General features: G+C 45.3%; 1 long non-coding RNA gene across 1 annotated transcript; it reads left to right on the top strand.

Annotated features, from left to right (window-relative positions):
- The first annotated feature begins 465 nt into the window (after window positions 1–465).
- LOC142586888 (uncharacterized) lies at window positions 466–15,455 on the top strand. Its single transcript, XR_012829281.1, has 3 exons — window positions 466–629; window positions 15,181–15,326; window positions 15,389–15,455. It is a non-coding gene; the product is annotated as an uncharacterized LOC142586888 (long non-coding RNA).
- The last annotated feature ends 977 nt before the right edge of the window (window positions 15,456–16,432 follow it).

Below are 16,432 nucleotides of genomic sequence, written 5' to 3'. Positions count from 1 at the left end.
ATGCATGTTATGTCCCAGCAAGCTGTTTGTGCTACACAAAAGCAGTCGTCTGGCAGTTTGCGTCTTGCCATTTCGAATAGGTGTCTCCCTAGAACTTCATGTGATTACCTCCAGCACAACACTGACCCTTGATATCACATATGATGAATGCGCTCCTGATGAAACTGGCAGTTTTGTTGTTTCACCATGTACGAATGCCGTGCAGCTTTCAAGCTTTAGAAGATTGATTATGGCATAGTAGACGTGGAATATAATAGTAACCTATATTTATACTTACATCTTCAGCAGTGCCGCCTAAGTAAATCAGATTGAGCCTGCTGGAAAACATATAAACTGGTGTTAAATATGAGCATTCAATTCTACAAGCGTTTGTTCTTACAAACATATCTGCTGAGAAATATGAATGTGCAATGTTGATAATTTACCTTTATATATGTCTACAAATATTCATTTGCAGCCGCTTCTCTAAGACTTCGGGTGCAGTTACAAGGAGATCAGGACTTGTGAGCTGGAATATGGAAGAACAAGTTCTGAAGGTTTCTTTTTGGGCTGCTTTATTTACCAGCATTATGTGTGGAGGAGTCATTGCTAAAAAAACAAACAATCCCACCTACTTGAATATTGCACAGGTAATTTTATATTGCGCAATGGTTGCACGAGTATATCTATACAAATGTGCGTAATTCTTGGTACTGATTATAACCCAGAAGCTGAAAAAAATCTCTTGTCATGGCCAGCGTGCTTCTTGGTTTTGTCTTTAATTGGCATGGCATACTAAGGGATAATTTACAGCGGTGACACAGCGTTTCATCAGTGTGGCAAACATTGTTAGTGATTTGCAACAGCATAACTCACTGCGCGTAGGTACGCATTCGCAGTGTTATTCAAGAATCAAGAGGTGAAGTTCTACCAAAGTTTTTTAGGTGCTTTAGTTGACCAATAACCACATGCCGGGATACTTGCTTTGACACTACCAAGTTTGCTCACTTGAGGCGCATGAGCGAGTAATTTTCACCCTGAAAACTGCTATTGCGCCAGAGATGTCATAATTTGCCTAATTTAAATGCTAGATGCTAAAGCACTGGAGGATTTGTTAGAATTTTTCCAATGTTATCTGACCGGTGCCTGCGTAGCAAAGAGTCCAAGGAAATTTTCGAACCACTGGGTTTAGTAGCGAAATGATCTAGGAACACCACCTGTAGTTACTATGGGGGAATCGGAAATTGTTTGCCCCTATTTTTTACTAGCCAAAAACGTAGATATGGTAATTACAAAAATATGTACTGTTCTAGGTACCTTACACTAGTTTTTCACTCAGCCGCCACACCAGCTAAGACATATGGCCCATCAAAGCTCTAAGTACGAGGTCCCCGTGTAGTAGAATTCGTCCTGCTGTCTGTGGGGGGAACCACAGACAGCAGGACGAACTGCTGTCTTGGCTTCATCGTTGCATGACAATCGCAGTCCAGCCAGCAACTTCTTCCGTGGACTAAAAAAGTGGAAATAAGTAGGAGCGAGGTCCGCATTGCATAATAATTGGTCCAGACATTCTCAGTGAAATGACCGGAGCTTGTCGGCTGTTCTGATTGCCACAGGTAGCCTCGCATTGTTGATGTCCGCATCGGGGATCACTCGTTGTTTTCGCCTGATTGCTGCCGGTAGACCTGACAGGGTGGAACAATAACTGCTGGCATTGATGGTCGCGCCTTATGGCTTGAATCAGAGCAGCATTGGTCCTCGGCGATATCAGTAGACCAATAATACCACTTTCCCGACAGATCACACTCAAATAAATTTTTTTGTAGAGACGAACACGGGTATTTCCACACCATGCTCAGCTGTTGTGATTCCGGCGTGAAATGCAACATTGATATTTCATCGCCAGTAACAATGCGGTCCAGCAAACTTTCACCCTGCTCTGCGTACCGTTGCAGACGATTCAGTGAAGCAATAATTATTCTGCCTTTCATTATGTCATCCAACTTCTGAGGCACCCCCAACAAGAAACTATCCGCTACCCTAAGGGCCCGTGAACGACAGCGTAAGCCCTCCCATACGAAATACGAAGCTCCCGTGTAATGTCCTTCAGGTGCCAACGCGGGTAGCTGCAGGTAGTCACCGCGCTACCCTCCGACATCGTCGATGCGATAGACAACTTGCTGCCAGGTACGCCTGCGGCCAAAGCATAAGACGACTTAAAACGCACGGTCCTCCAGCGCTTCGAGCAGTCGCAACAGAGTAGGCTTCAACAGCGCCTCCCCGAGGAACTCGGCGACCGACGGCCGTCAAAATTCCTGCACCGACTGCGTAAGTTGCTGGGTGGCCACTACGAGAACGAGAGCCAGCTTCCAATTTCGAGCGAGCTGTTCTTGGGGCGCCCCCCACAATCCGCACGGTTGGTGCTGGCGGGTTGCGTTGAGACAATTATCCATCGGCTAGCTGCACTCCCTGACCACATATGCGACTTCTTGTCTGTGCCACAGCTACCTATCGCCACTGCGGGAGTCTCAGAGCCAGTAGACCGACTCTCGCGACTAAAGCAAACAGTCAACTGCCTTACAAGTGCACTCGAGAACATGACGACGAGTGGCAACACTGGTGACCAACTTCGGCACCACCATTTACCTGCACAGTCTCGCAGTGCACCTAGAGACTCGCCGCGGCTGTTGTGCTAGTATCGCCGTCACTTTCGCGAACAAGCAAGTTCCTACACCCAGCCCTGTTAGTGGACGCGAAACAAGCCGGGCAATCGCTAACGACAGCATGCGACATGGGCCTTCGCACAAGATGCCTATTCTTCGCAGTCGACCGCATCACCAGCATCCGGCTCCTCATCGACACTAGAGCAAATCTCTCCATCGTTCCGGTCATGGCCGCAGATCGCCAACTCGGCAAATCCGCACCCACACTGCACGCAGTAAATATAACTGCCGTCGCGTCATTTGTGCTCCGGTCAATAACGCTATACATAGGAGTCCGGTGCCTCAACCGGTGGTTGTTTGTGATTGCCGACGTCAATTTTGTCATATTTGGAGCGGACTTCCTCAGCCACTTCAACCTCGATGTGAGTGTTTGTGATCGGCACCTAAAGAATGCCGTCACATCCCTTGATGTACTTGGCCTGCAGTCTAACCTCACCTCACCTGGCATCCTAGGTTTCAGCCGGTCTCAATGTACGACAAAATATGTACTGAGTTCCCGCAACTCACCAAGCTCCGAAACGATGTGCTCCCGCTGGAACACAAGGCGACGCATCATATCGCCACCACAGGCCCACCTGTCACCGCGAGACCACGGAGGCTTGCTGGACGGAGGTTGCAATTCGCCCGCTGTGAGCTCGAACACATGCTTCAGCTCGGTGTTATTCGTGGTTCCTCAAACCACTGATTATTCTTTCTCCATCTGGTTCCAAAGCAAAACAGTGGTGACTGGTGGCATTAGTGATTACGAAGTCTTGAAAGCCTCCACTACTCCGGATCAATATCCCCTTCCCCTTTTCGGTGCTCGTGTTGCAGGAACCAAAATATACGGCAAGATTGATTTGATGGTTTCGTACCACCGAATTCCTACCGAAGCCAGCGGTATTCCAGAGACGGAAATCACTACTCCATCTGGCCATTTTTATTTTGTCAGTATGCCTTGCGGTTTGAACAATTTGACTCAAACTTTTCAGAGGTTCTTGTAGAAGGTTACGCATGGACTGCGGTTCATTATTGTCTGCCTTGACGACATTCTCGTAACAAGCCCCAGAGACAAAAAGCACAAAGAGCACCTTCGTCTTCTATTGGAGCGACTGGACGAACATGGACTAGTCCTAATGCTCCAGAAGTGCATTTTCGGAGTTGAACCTTCGGATTAACTCTGCCATCGCATTTCACCCCAAAGGATCAAGCCACTGGAATCACGGGTGCGCGCAATTGAGGAATTCCAATCTCCAATCTCCTTCGGGCAGTTGCACTAGTTTCTGGGAGTCATACATTTTTACAGGCGCTTCTTACCATCCTGCGCAGAAGTGCTTCAGCCGCTTACCGACCTGCTGCGTCGTGACTCCATGAAAGTGCCTACCTTCCACTGGTCCGCGGAGCACTAACATCCTATCAAAGAATACGGAACGTGGTTGACTATTGCGGTGCTGCTAATTCATCCATTTCCAGACGCCCCAACTCGCGTTATGGTAGACGCGTTCACCACTGCAGTGCCTACAGTACTACAGCAGCATGATTGCGCACACTTCTTGCAGAGGCTTGTCAAACCGCCTTAAATTCACGGAAGCTCGCTACAGCACCTTCTGGAGGGAGGTGTTTTCCATGTATTGAGCTGTCAAATATTGCCGTTCTTTTCTTGGAGGCTATAGTTATTCCACTCTGACCTACCACAAGCCGTTAAGAGGAAGCTTTAGCTCGGGCCCAACTCCGACGCGGCCTATTCAAATACATGTAAAACGCAAAAACGTTTTTATGAGATAGCCCCTGGACCGATTTTGATGAAATTAGTCGCATTTGAAAGAGAAAGTTAAATTCTAGTGACTGTTGGAAGCGGAATTTCGATTTAGGGCTTGAATTTTCTTAGAACGATTTTCAAATATTTGACCGTTTGAAAAAATAGAAGCACGAAGTTTATAAATTCATAGCTCTGCATCAAGAACCGATATCGCGGTTCTGTAAACGGCATCCATTAGATCATTCAAAGCGGACAAATTCAGTATGTCATTTTACATCTTACGTGAATTTGTTACGTTGGTTACAACGGTTTTGCAAAAGTTGTATTTCTCTATGATTAAATTTTTTGATATTCATGTGTAACATATCAATTTTGTCCGCTTTAGATGTACTATTAGATTCAATTCACAGAATTGTATTATCATTTTTAGTGGTTAAGTTACAGAGTTGTAAACTTGATAGTTTCGTTTTTGGAAAGTGTTCGATTTTTGCCAATGTTTAATAAAAAATTGACAATCTAACTCAAAAATTCGAAACCAACATTCACTAGATTTTAAGTTTGTCTTTTAAATGCAACAAACCTCGTCAAATTTGGCGCAGTGGTTGCCGAGAAAAACGAATTCTCCTTTTACATGTATTTAGATAGGAGCACTTGAGCTAAAGCTTCCTCTTAACCTTCGTTTTAAAGAACAACAGGACCTCATACTCAGAAGGTGAGCTTCGGCACATTTCCTTTATCTCCAAATTTTCTATGGACATTCGGCACATCTCAACGACACAGAATCTGGCAGCTGACGCGCTGTCGCGGACTGGCGCAATGCCTGCTGGCTCTGTGGATTTCCGATACGTAGCCTCCGCCCAGCAAAATGACTTCGAGCTGCGCCAATTGCGGGGACGAGATTCATCGCTCTAGCTGCTAAGGTGTGATTTAACCACACAATACTGGTCACGTGCGACACATCGCAAGCAGCTCCTTGTCCATTTCTGGTCCATCAGTTTCCACGGCCAGTGTTCGATTCACTGCATGGGCTAAGCAATCCAGGCATCAGAGCGACAGATAAGCTTACCGCGTGTCGCTTAGTTTGGTCAGAGATCGACAAAAACTTTCGAAGCCGGGCAAGAAGATACCAAGCCTGTCAAGCCGTGAAAGGGAACCGGCACACGCGTTCAGCGGTGCAGCCATTTCGACCGCCATAAAGCCGTTTAGATCATATGAATTTAGACTCAGTGTGGCCTTTTCTGCCTTGCATAGGTTTCAGGTACAGCCTCGTATTTGTCTACCGCTTCCCAAGGCGGCCTGAGGTGACGCCTCTACAAGATATCTCGACTGAAACAGGATTTGTTGCTACGTGGGTGTCGCAGTACGGGCGTCCTTTCCAAGTAACTACTGACCGAAATCGAAAACTCCAAACCTCGGTTCTTTCTGCTCTGTGGAGACCGCTGGTTATGCATCTTCATAACACCACGGCTTAGCACCCACAGAGGAAAGGCATGGCAGAGTGTCTACACCAAAACTCAAGGCGCCATTGACCGCCACGCTCGACAGAAAGCAATGGGAAGATAGGCTACCCCTAATATTACTTGTGCTGCGAATAAGAATCAAGGATGACTTCTGAGTCAGCGCAGCCGAGATGCTTTACGGGTCAGCGATGCGCGATACAGGCCAGTTTTTCGCCACCCAGCAAGGCACTCAGCGAGTGGCCGCGCAGCACTTATTGGGGCTACATTCGTAGCTCGACCAGCTTCTACCTACACTTCCACGTATCGTCAGCGGGCAGCCTGCGTTTAGTTTCCCGACAGTGGGCACAACCACGCACGTCTTTCTCCGGCGCCACTCTAACAAGTCACCGTGGAGTCATTCCTATGGAGGCCCGTTTCGTGTGGTTTCGCGTTCAGCGGAAACCTTGAAGAATGAACTACGCGGAAAAGAAGAGAGTGTAGTGCGACCGCGTGAAAGCAGCCTAGCTCGAACATTAAATCTTCATTCCTTCCCCCATTCACACGAAGGCCTAGGGCATACTAGGAAGGGAGCCCATGTAGTGCCCGTTCGTCACTAAAAGTTGTCCCCCGCTTCTGCAAAATTCAGTTACCTCGCCTGGCCTCCCCTGCTCTTTCTTGGAAGTGAGGTGACTGCTCGACTGGGGCGTCACAACTGACACTAGGCAAGCCTGCTTTTACTGCAGAATTGGAAACCTCCGCTCAACCGAACTCCTAACACTGCCGTGCTATTTTGACAGTACGCAATGACAGTGTCCAGAGCTTCAGGTAAATGCTTCTTGCTGTAATTTTGTAATCTTTGGATACCGTTCAAAATATTGGGATGACTTGGGACAGATTCATAAATTCATTGCGTGGTTAATTATGTGACTACTTCTTTCTGTGTACTGCAAATTTACTAAAAATTAATGTGGCATATTCTGCACTAGCCTTGTACCATTCATCGGCAAATCGGCACTGAAAAACAAGAAGGTTAGAAATTATCTCTGCTGTAGGAATATAGGAAGGGAGGCCTAGGTCTTAAATCTGCTTGCTTAAAATAAAGTTTCTTCCTCCTCCTAGTAATAAAATGAGGACTTCGTTTGGCTAAGTGAGGGACTTTGCTCTGCGGCCAACTAGGCGTACCGATCAAAAATGAAAACAAAGCAACTAGATACACGTCTAAGAAATTTTTTTCCTTCCAGAATTTCTTGATGACAACACTGAATCTGCAGCGCATCAATAACTACTTGCCTACAACACCTGGGCCACATATTAAAATTTTAGCTAGAATTACATGTGTTTTTCAATTTCAATTTTCAGGGAAAACCTTACTGTGCGAACGAACTAATCTGTACAGCACTTTTAAGGATCAGTGGTGATATTGTAATGTGCCAAAAAAGTGCATAGCTGTTTGACGCAATTTTTTGGCTGCGGTATTTTCCAGGCCAAACTTTTTGGTATTCCCGCTCTTTGAAGAAAAAAATAGTTTTTGGTGATGCAGAAGTATGTTTTGTTTCCACGATCTTGGATATTTGTAGAGTGTAAAGTAAGTAAATTATTTTCTCAGTGTGCTGTACACAACTAGGCCACTGTTGCAATTCGGTTACCTTGTACTACGCTGAATTGGTATTGCCGAATGCTTGGTATACTCTTTTAGGAACATTGAGTGTATAGATGTTTCCTGTCCCAAGCACGGTTGCTGAGAATATCGAGCAGGAGAAGGCCGTATTCGATGCGTATTTCGTAGCGCTTTCCGACCTTCGTCTGCCTCTCCCGCATCTCGGTGACCAGTGCATCATCATCATCATCAGCAGCAGCAGCAGCAGCAGCAGCCTGGTTACGCCCACTGCAGGGCAAAGGCCTCTCCTGTACTTCTCCAACTACTTCGGTCATGTAGTAATTGTGGCCATGTCGTCCCTACAAACTTCTTAATCTCATCCGCCCACCTAATTTTCTGCCGCCCCCTGCTCCGCTTCCCTTCAATTGGAATCCAGTCCGTAACCCTTAATGACCATCGGTTAACTGCCCTCCTCATTAGATGTCCCGCCTATGCCGATTTATTTTTCTTGATATCAGCTAAGATGTCATTAACTCGTGTTTGTTCCCTCACCCTATCTGCTCTTTTCTTATCCCTAACGTTACACCCATCATTCTTCATTCCATAGCTCGTTGCGTCATCCTAAATTTAAGTAGAACCCTTTTCGTACGTGTCCAGGTTTCTGCGCCGTACGTGAGTACTGGTAAGACACAGCTGTTATACACTTTTCTCTTGAGGGATAATGGCAACCTGCTATTCATGATCTGAGAATGCCTGCCAAACGCACCCCAGCCCATTCTTATTCTTCTAATTATTTCAGTCTCATAATCCAGATCCGCGGTCACTACCTGCCCTAAGTAGATGTATTCCCTTAACACTTCTAGTACCTCGGTACTTATCGTACACTGCTGTTCTCTACTGAGACTGCTAAACATTACTTTAGTTTTCTGCAGATTAATCTTTAGATCCACCCTTCTGCTTTGCCTCGCCAGATCAGTGAGCATGCATTGCAATTCGTCTCCTGAGTTACCAAGCAAGGCAATATCATCAGCGAATCGCAAGTTACGAAGGTATTCTCCATTAACTTTTATCCCCAATTCTTCCCAATCCAGTTCTCTGAATACCTCCTGTAAACAGGCTGCGAATAGCATTGGACAGATCGTATCTCCCTGCCTGACGCCTTTCTTTATTGGGATTTTGTTGCTTTCTTTATAGAGGGCTGCGGTGGCTCTGGAGCCGCTATAGATATCTTTCAGTTGCTTTACATACGGCTCGTCTCCACCCTGATTCCGTAATGTCTCCATGACTGCTGAGGTTTTGACTGAATCAAGCGCTTTCTCGTAATCAATGAAAGCTATATATAACGGTTGGTTATATTCCAGACATTTCTCTATCACCTGATTGATAGTGTGAATATGGTCTATTTTTGAGTAGCCTTTACAGACTCCTGCCTGGTCCTTTGGTTGGCAGAAGTCTAAGGCGTTCCTAATTCTATTTGTGATTACCTTAGTAAATGCTTTGTAGGCAATGGACAGTAAGCTGATCGGTCTATCATTTTTTAAGTCTTTGGTGTCCCCTTTCTTATAAATTAGCATTCTGTTAGCGTTCATCCAAGATTCCTGTACGCCCGAGGTCATGAGGCATTGCGTATACAGGGTGGCCAGTTTTTCTAGAACAATCTGCCCACCGTCCTTCAACAAGTCTGCTGTTACCTGATCCTCCCCAGCTACCTTCCCCCTCTGAATAGCTCCCAAGGCTTTTTTTTTAATTCTTCCGGTGTTACTTGTGGGATTTCAAATTCCTCTAGAATATTCACTCTTCCATTATCGTCATGGGTGCCACTGGTACTGTATAAATCTCTATAGAAATCCTAAGCCACTTGAACTATGTCATCCATACTAGTAATGATATTGCCGGCTTTGCCTCTTAACACATACATCTGATTCTTGCCAATTCCTAGTTTCTTCTTCACTGCTTTTAGGCTTCCTCCGTTTCTGAGAGCATGTTCAATTCTATCCTTATGTCAGCTGTCTTGCGTTTCATGATTAACTTCGAAAAGTCTGCCAGCTCTAGTCTAGCTGTAGGGTTAGAGGCTTTATACATTGGCGTTTCTGGATGACATCCTTGATCTCGTGCGATGGATTACTGACATTCTGTCTAACGCAGTTACCACCGATTTGTATTGCACACTCCTTAATAATACCCGCAAGATTGTCGTTCATTGTTTCAACACTAAGGTACTCTTCCCTAGTTAAAGCCAAACACCTGTTCTCTTGCTTGATCCGGAATTCCTCTATTTTCCCTCTTCCTGTTAACTCATTGATCGGCTTCTTATGTAACAGTTTCTTCCGTTCCCTCCTCAAGACTAGGCTAATTCGAGTTCATATCATCCTATGGTCACTGCAGCCCACCTTGCCAAGCACGTCCACATCTTGTATGATGCCAGGGTTAGCACTGAGTATAATGTCTATTTTATTTCTGGTCTCGTCATTCGGGCTCCTCCACGTCCACTTTCGGCTATCCCGCTTGCGAAAAAAGGTATTAATTATCCGCATATTGTTCTGTTCTCCTAAGTCTACAAATAGTTCTCCCCTGCTATTCCTTGTGCCTATGCCATATTCCCCCCCCTGACTTGTCTCCAGCCTGCTTCTTGCCTACCTTGGTATTGAAGTTGCACATCAGTATGGTGTATTTTGTTCTGACTTTACTCATCGCCGATCCCACGTCTTCGCGAAAGCTCTCGACTCCCTGGTCATCATGACTAGATGTATTGGCGTAGACCTGCACGACCTTCAATTTGTACCTCTTATTAAGCTTCACCACAAGACCTGGTCACCTGACCACCAGCTCCGGTGACCATTTATTCATTATTTTCCCCGACTCCGCGTGCGTCATGAGCATGAGGATATTATACCCAACATCATGACAAGTGTATTTCGAGTGCATGCCATTGGACTGTGAAGGCAGTAAAGACGTAGTAAGTAATGAGGTAATAAGCAAATAGTAAACGTTCCGCACACCTTCGTATTTCCGTTGGACAGTGAAGAAAACTGGCGATTCTAGTTCAGTAGTATGAATGTCATAAGGAAAAAAGGTATCTGGCGAGCTATAAATGTCTGAAGTAAAGAATGCCGTGGCATGGTAGCTGTAGCATTACGCTACTAAACAGGACATCATGGGTTCGATTCAGCCTCGTGGTGGCCGCATTGTCGCAGAGGCCAAATGCGAAAGTGCTCGTGTCCAGCTTTGGTTAAAGGCGATGTACAGTGCAAACGACAAATATTAGCAACTAGGCCAAGCAAACACCCTTGTTCATCCTTCGATGCTCGTTGAAGAAATAAAGTTCTTCAAACTTATTCAAGTCTCGCATACTACAACGTGTCTTCTAGACTCCTGATCGTTACTACAGCTAAATATTTAAATTTATATTTATAACGAATGGCATTCTTTCCATACTTCAGCTATTTGAAATCTATCTATCTATCTATCTATCTATCTATCTATCTATCTATCTATCTATCTATCTATCTATTTATCTATCTATCTATCTATCTATCTATCTATCTATCTATCTATCTATCTACGCTCACGCCAAGCCAGCAGCACATGTCAACCCACTTGAGCCACTAGTCTATGCTCGCGGTCGTGATGCAGTCATGTTCGCTCCATTGTCATTATTCTAGTGTCGTGATACCTAATCCTCGTCATCACGTGGCCATCACGTTTTCTTCCCTTCCCCCCCCCCATAGTGGCCCAAGTTCTGAATAGATTTCGCGACAAAGTACGGGCTCATGGTCGTGATGGCGACATGGTCCTTCCATCACCATCGTTCCAGCTTTGTCATCCGACTCTCGTCATGCCGTTGTTTTGCGCCATGGTCGCCACACAGAAATCGCCACAGTGTCGTATCACTGAGATCACTTCAGTAACGCCATTCAATTGTCATGACATCGTCGTGATACCGTTTCTTCATTCCACTGACGTCACTATTTCTTCGTCATTGCATTGTAATATTACTGTCGTGAATAAACGGCGATTATTTCACCCTTGTCATGTCGGCCTTGTCACATTGTTGATATCATGCCTCAATTGTCAGACAGTCGTCTTAATGCCATCGTTGGCGTGTCATGATTGTCGCTATTGCTTCGCCATCGAAATCTCATGAAATCATCATCACGCGATCTTCGTTATGCAGGTTTCATGATTCCATCATTGTCGTAGAATCGCCATTGTAACTCGTCATTCTCTCATTTTCCTGATTCCGTTGTTTTATCATCGCCTTCACTAAATCGTCGTCATGCATTTGTTTCATGATTACATTTTGGACCACTTGCGGTCGTTCCATAGTCGTCAGTGCAACTTGGATATCCAACTCTCACATTTCATCGCCGTCACGTTGTTGTTTCACCATCGTCATTACTTCAGTATTCATATCCCATTCGCGTCAAGCCCTCGTCGCCATTCCTTATTCACTACTCTACCGCATTCGTGCTACCGTGAATCAATCGTGATAACGCCGCCGTTGTCCAGGCGTTGCTATCACTGCGTGGTCGTCGCATAAACGGTATCATGCATTGTTTGTCATAACATTGTCATGTTCTTGGTTGTGCCATCGTCATCATTACCACTTATTCATCCGGTTTCGCGGTGCCATCGCTCTCTTTCCATCATCGTCAGTCCAGCTGTGCCATCCGACTATTGTCATGACATCGTCTGCGTACACGTTTGACGATAGAGTATTCGTCGCATCATTGCCCTAATAATTTCGCAGCACTGCGTGACTGAGCGAGAGAAAGCAGTGGCCAAGGGTGCACCTAGACAAACCGTAGCAGGAACCCGTACGAGGTTGAGAAATCTTCACAGGTACACAAGATGGAGTCTGAGAAAGGAAACGCGTATCTTACGCGAGGGAGAGAACGTCCGGGACACCACTGCTGGTAGTTGTCATTAAAGTTCGCGCGTCGCGGCGATGAGAAATCGCGCCCGTGCCACAATCCAAAGTTGCCCTCAACTAAGATAATAAATCAATTACTAAAGGTGTCGTGCGCTGCACGTGCGACCACTGTAAATGCACTCCGATATGTATTTTCCCCTGCCGAAATAAAAACAGAACCAACCCCAAGTGGGCGTAAAATTTTCCCGACAACTCCGAGAAAGGTACCGTTTCAAAGCTAAGAAAATATAACTGTTTCTCTAGTGTGATTCTTAAAAGACAGCCTTATACCAGAACTTCCAGTCACAGCACCGAATAAAGCAAAACAACTCACATTGTCCACCGGAACAGACTTTGATGTTAAACATTATTGCAGAAGGGGTTCATGATGAAAATGAATGTATTGCGGCCTCACACCCGTCAATCGCACTATTTATTTTCCCTTCGGCGACGTTGGCAACGACCGATGATGAGGGGATGCGGAGAGCCGTTGTCGTGTCGTTGGTGGTGTAAGGATGAGATCAGAGACAAGGGGATTCACTGCGGCTTGCCCGTCCTTGCAGAAGCTGTTGGACGGAACTGAGATACGATGACGGCTCGTCAGCGGATACAAACGTACATGCATGAAACGGTGAACCACGTTGTTGTTGGTGGTGGCAATACCTAGCAATCTGTCGAAGTACACCACTCGGCGTCATACACTCCGTCTCATTTTTTGTCATGCTACCGTCCTCACGCATTCGTAGCAAAATGGTGGTCGAGATCCCATGGCGGTCGTTTCATCGTAATTATTGCAACTTCGACATCAGGCACTCATCATGCTGTCGTCGGATATCACTTTCATGCCATCGTCACTTCATCGTCACCGAGGCCTCCTGATACAGTTGTCGTCATGCGTTCGTTGTTATACCGTCATTGGAATCCCATAGCGGTAGCTCCACCGTCATCATCATGGGTTCGACATGCGACTCTTTTCATGTCGTCATCGTCATACCATGGTCATAATGTCCTCTCATCGTCGTCATTCACCCTTCTTCATCAGATTGCCGTTATACCACCGTCATCGCCAGACTCGTCATCTCATTTTCCTCTTGTCGTCATGGTCATATTGTTTACGTTTCTGTATCGTCTTAATTTAGGAATCGACATATCATTATCGTCATGTCGTCGTCGTTATACGCCTTTGTCGTTTCACGAATCTCATTCATCATTTCATTCTCTCTGCGTCAGCACCATATAGTCATCGTTATGCCTGCATGATTATGGGCGACCTGGGCAAGCTAGTGGCATAGTCATCGGGAAATGCGTTCTGTCGTTATTTTTTATCGACAGTATTCATTGCACATTTGACGAAATCTGCATAAGCTATTCATAATAAGCTGGGGAAGACGATTTATAAGTGAGCCTTCTTCAATGTATCACAGGCGTTTCTGTAGGATTTCTTTGAGGATAAAGAAGGTACACCCATCGATAAACATAATATGCATAATACCGGCAAAGCAGAACTAACACGTGGCAACTATCCTTAAGAATACCAGTTTCATCTCTTTATTACCAGCACATAAAATTACTAATTTTTTAAATGTTAGATCTATTGGACAAGAGACATCCCGAATACACATCATCAATGAAAAGAAAGCGATATTTTACGAAGCTTTATATAAATTAGAGGCAAACACAGCAGCAAACTGGAAGTTGGAATACGCACAAGCCACCTACGGCTTCGCTATCGATTTTACAGACAGTTCAAGTCCTATATGACCCCAAAGTTGATGTGTTATGTCCCCGCAGGAATGTCTGCAAGAGCAAGCGTTTGGCCTGTTGCGACACCACGGACACCAGTACACGAGGGCTGGAACCTCCAGCGCTTACCCGTGTGCTGCTTAGCCGTGTCTGGGGAAAATGGGTTGTTTGGGGTTGAGCCGATGGCGGGAGTTTGTAGCTTCATGGCTCTCCGGTCGAGGCAACGCAATTCGTTGACCTCTGCTTCCTGTAGAAGGTACCGCCGGATTGACGCATCTGGGGGAAATCGGTAGTTGCCCATCTCCTCTCCCTCTCGTCTCTCTGCCACCTTCCTCTTTCTCCAGCCTTTGAAATATTTCCTGTCTTCTCCTCGCTTCCTTTACCTTTTTATTTACGAGGAAGCAAGGGGAAACCTAGTGGATATTATCCAACCTTGGGTTTGCTATATTGGTTTATAGTAGGTATGTACAGCTTGCGTTTGCGACTCCACCGGGCCTCGTAGAATCAGCGTGTTGGGCTGGTTGGGGCACGGCTGGCGTCGCCAGCGAAGTGAGCACGTGTTTTGTTAACGTATGTGTGGATAATGTGGTTTCATTTGTTACTACTGTCAACGGGAGTGGCGCTAGACTGTATACACCAGATACATGGGTCGGCAACCCAGCACCGAATTCCTTGGCGGAATAAGGCGTGTAGAAATACGCTGAAAAACCAAAATAATGTCAATAAAGTTTGGTGCGCACATAGTTCCAGCTTATCAGAACCATCATATTGCGGAAAGCGATTTTAGCAATATTTATTTCAATATTCCAGATATAAACAATGCTGGAAATACCTTGACATTTCAATTGTAATATCCCTTCTCATCATACACTGTATCAAACCAGCTGACTATACACATATATAGTACGTGGCTTGTTTTATTATATTCAGGGAAACTTTGTGGTTATAGTATCACAAAGAACAAACCCTGCAACAATAGTGACACCTAATGACGCTACCACTCGCTCTATTTTGTTTTGACAGTGTTCAAGTTTTTTTTTCGATTGCAGTTCTACAATAAGCTGGAAGCATTATGGACACTTCAGTCGCAAACGACAACTGGGCAACAAGGCGTTGCATGTTTGGTGTACAATACCAGGGATGCCTCTCAAGTATCGTTCAACATTAAACAGATCTTTTATAAGAATGGCCAAAGGTAAGTTTAGATAACCTAATCTTTATAATTGGTTACTAAGTTTATTTTTTCATACAAATTAGAACTGAATGGAGCATGAAAGCAAAATTTATGAAATCGCCGTCTGGCACGCAGAGAGGTATTTACGATATGCTGAGTATTATCCCACCTGCAGGTAAGTATTTACAAAAGTCATTGTGCTCATTGACTGAAATCTAGGAAGATGTCCGTCGTTTCGGAGGAAAGCTTTGTTAAGTTGCATAGCAAATAATTTGTTTCGGCTAGAATAACATGGTCGTAATTTCACTGCTTAGATGGAACCAATATTTTGGTCATTTGAATCAAGCATAGAGAGCCACCAATCCTTTTCAACAGCCTTTCAACAGATAGGTATAACAAAAAGTCCAAAGAACACTAATGTTTACTGGAAGATGAAGGCTTGAAGTGATGAGCAGTGGTGGAACGTCTCGAGAATTAAGGAATGTGGGGTGTGTAATGGCGCAAGGGCCAGGTAGGGCAAACGAGCGCTGTGCTAGTGTCAATTAGTTCACAGTGGACTGATGAGTTCTGTGAAGTCGTTGTGGCATAGCTTTAAAGGGACCTAAAATAATTGCTGTAAATTGCATAAAATGTACGATACACGTAGATTTTATGCAATTCCTCTGGAGAGAGGATGCGCTACGAACATAATGGGCTTATAACATGTAGCACCCTATCATTTTAAAAAGGCAGGGTTGCTTTGATCCTAAAAAGCAGTTCTTCACGAAGTAACATAGCCGGATGAAGAGGGACACTATAGTGGTATGCGAGATGAAAACGTTTCTTCCTGTCTCTTTCGGCTTCCTGACACTCCAGGAAGACGTGCAGGATCGTCAGTCTGTTTTCACATCTACCACAGGTTGGAGGCTCGTTAACAGTCAAGCGAAACCTTTCGAGAGGTGAACTTGTCTTGTGAAGAGCAAAGTAAAAGCGATTTACTAGAAGGCAGCCATTTTTACCTCTCTCCTCGTGTTCTACGCGGGCCACGTTGAAGGTCAGGTTGGAGTTTTTACGGGTGTGGTATTAAAGAGCAGCCAGCACCGTGGTCTACCAAGAGCGTAGTGGCGATCGATCACATAGTATGTTTA

This window comes from Dermacentor variabilis, chromosome 7 (genome assembly GCF_050947875.1).
Source record: "Dermacentor variabilis isolate Ectoservices chromosome 7, ASM5094787v1, whole genome shotgun sequence".
Lineage (NCBI taxonomy): Eukaryota > Metazoa > Arthropoda > Arachnida > Ixodida > Ixodidae > Dermacentor > Dermacentor variabilis.
The sequence above is the reverse complement of the archived record's forward strand: the minus strand, read 5'-3'. Positions and strand labels throughout refer to the sequence as shown.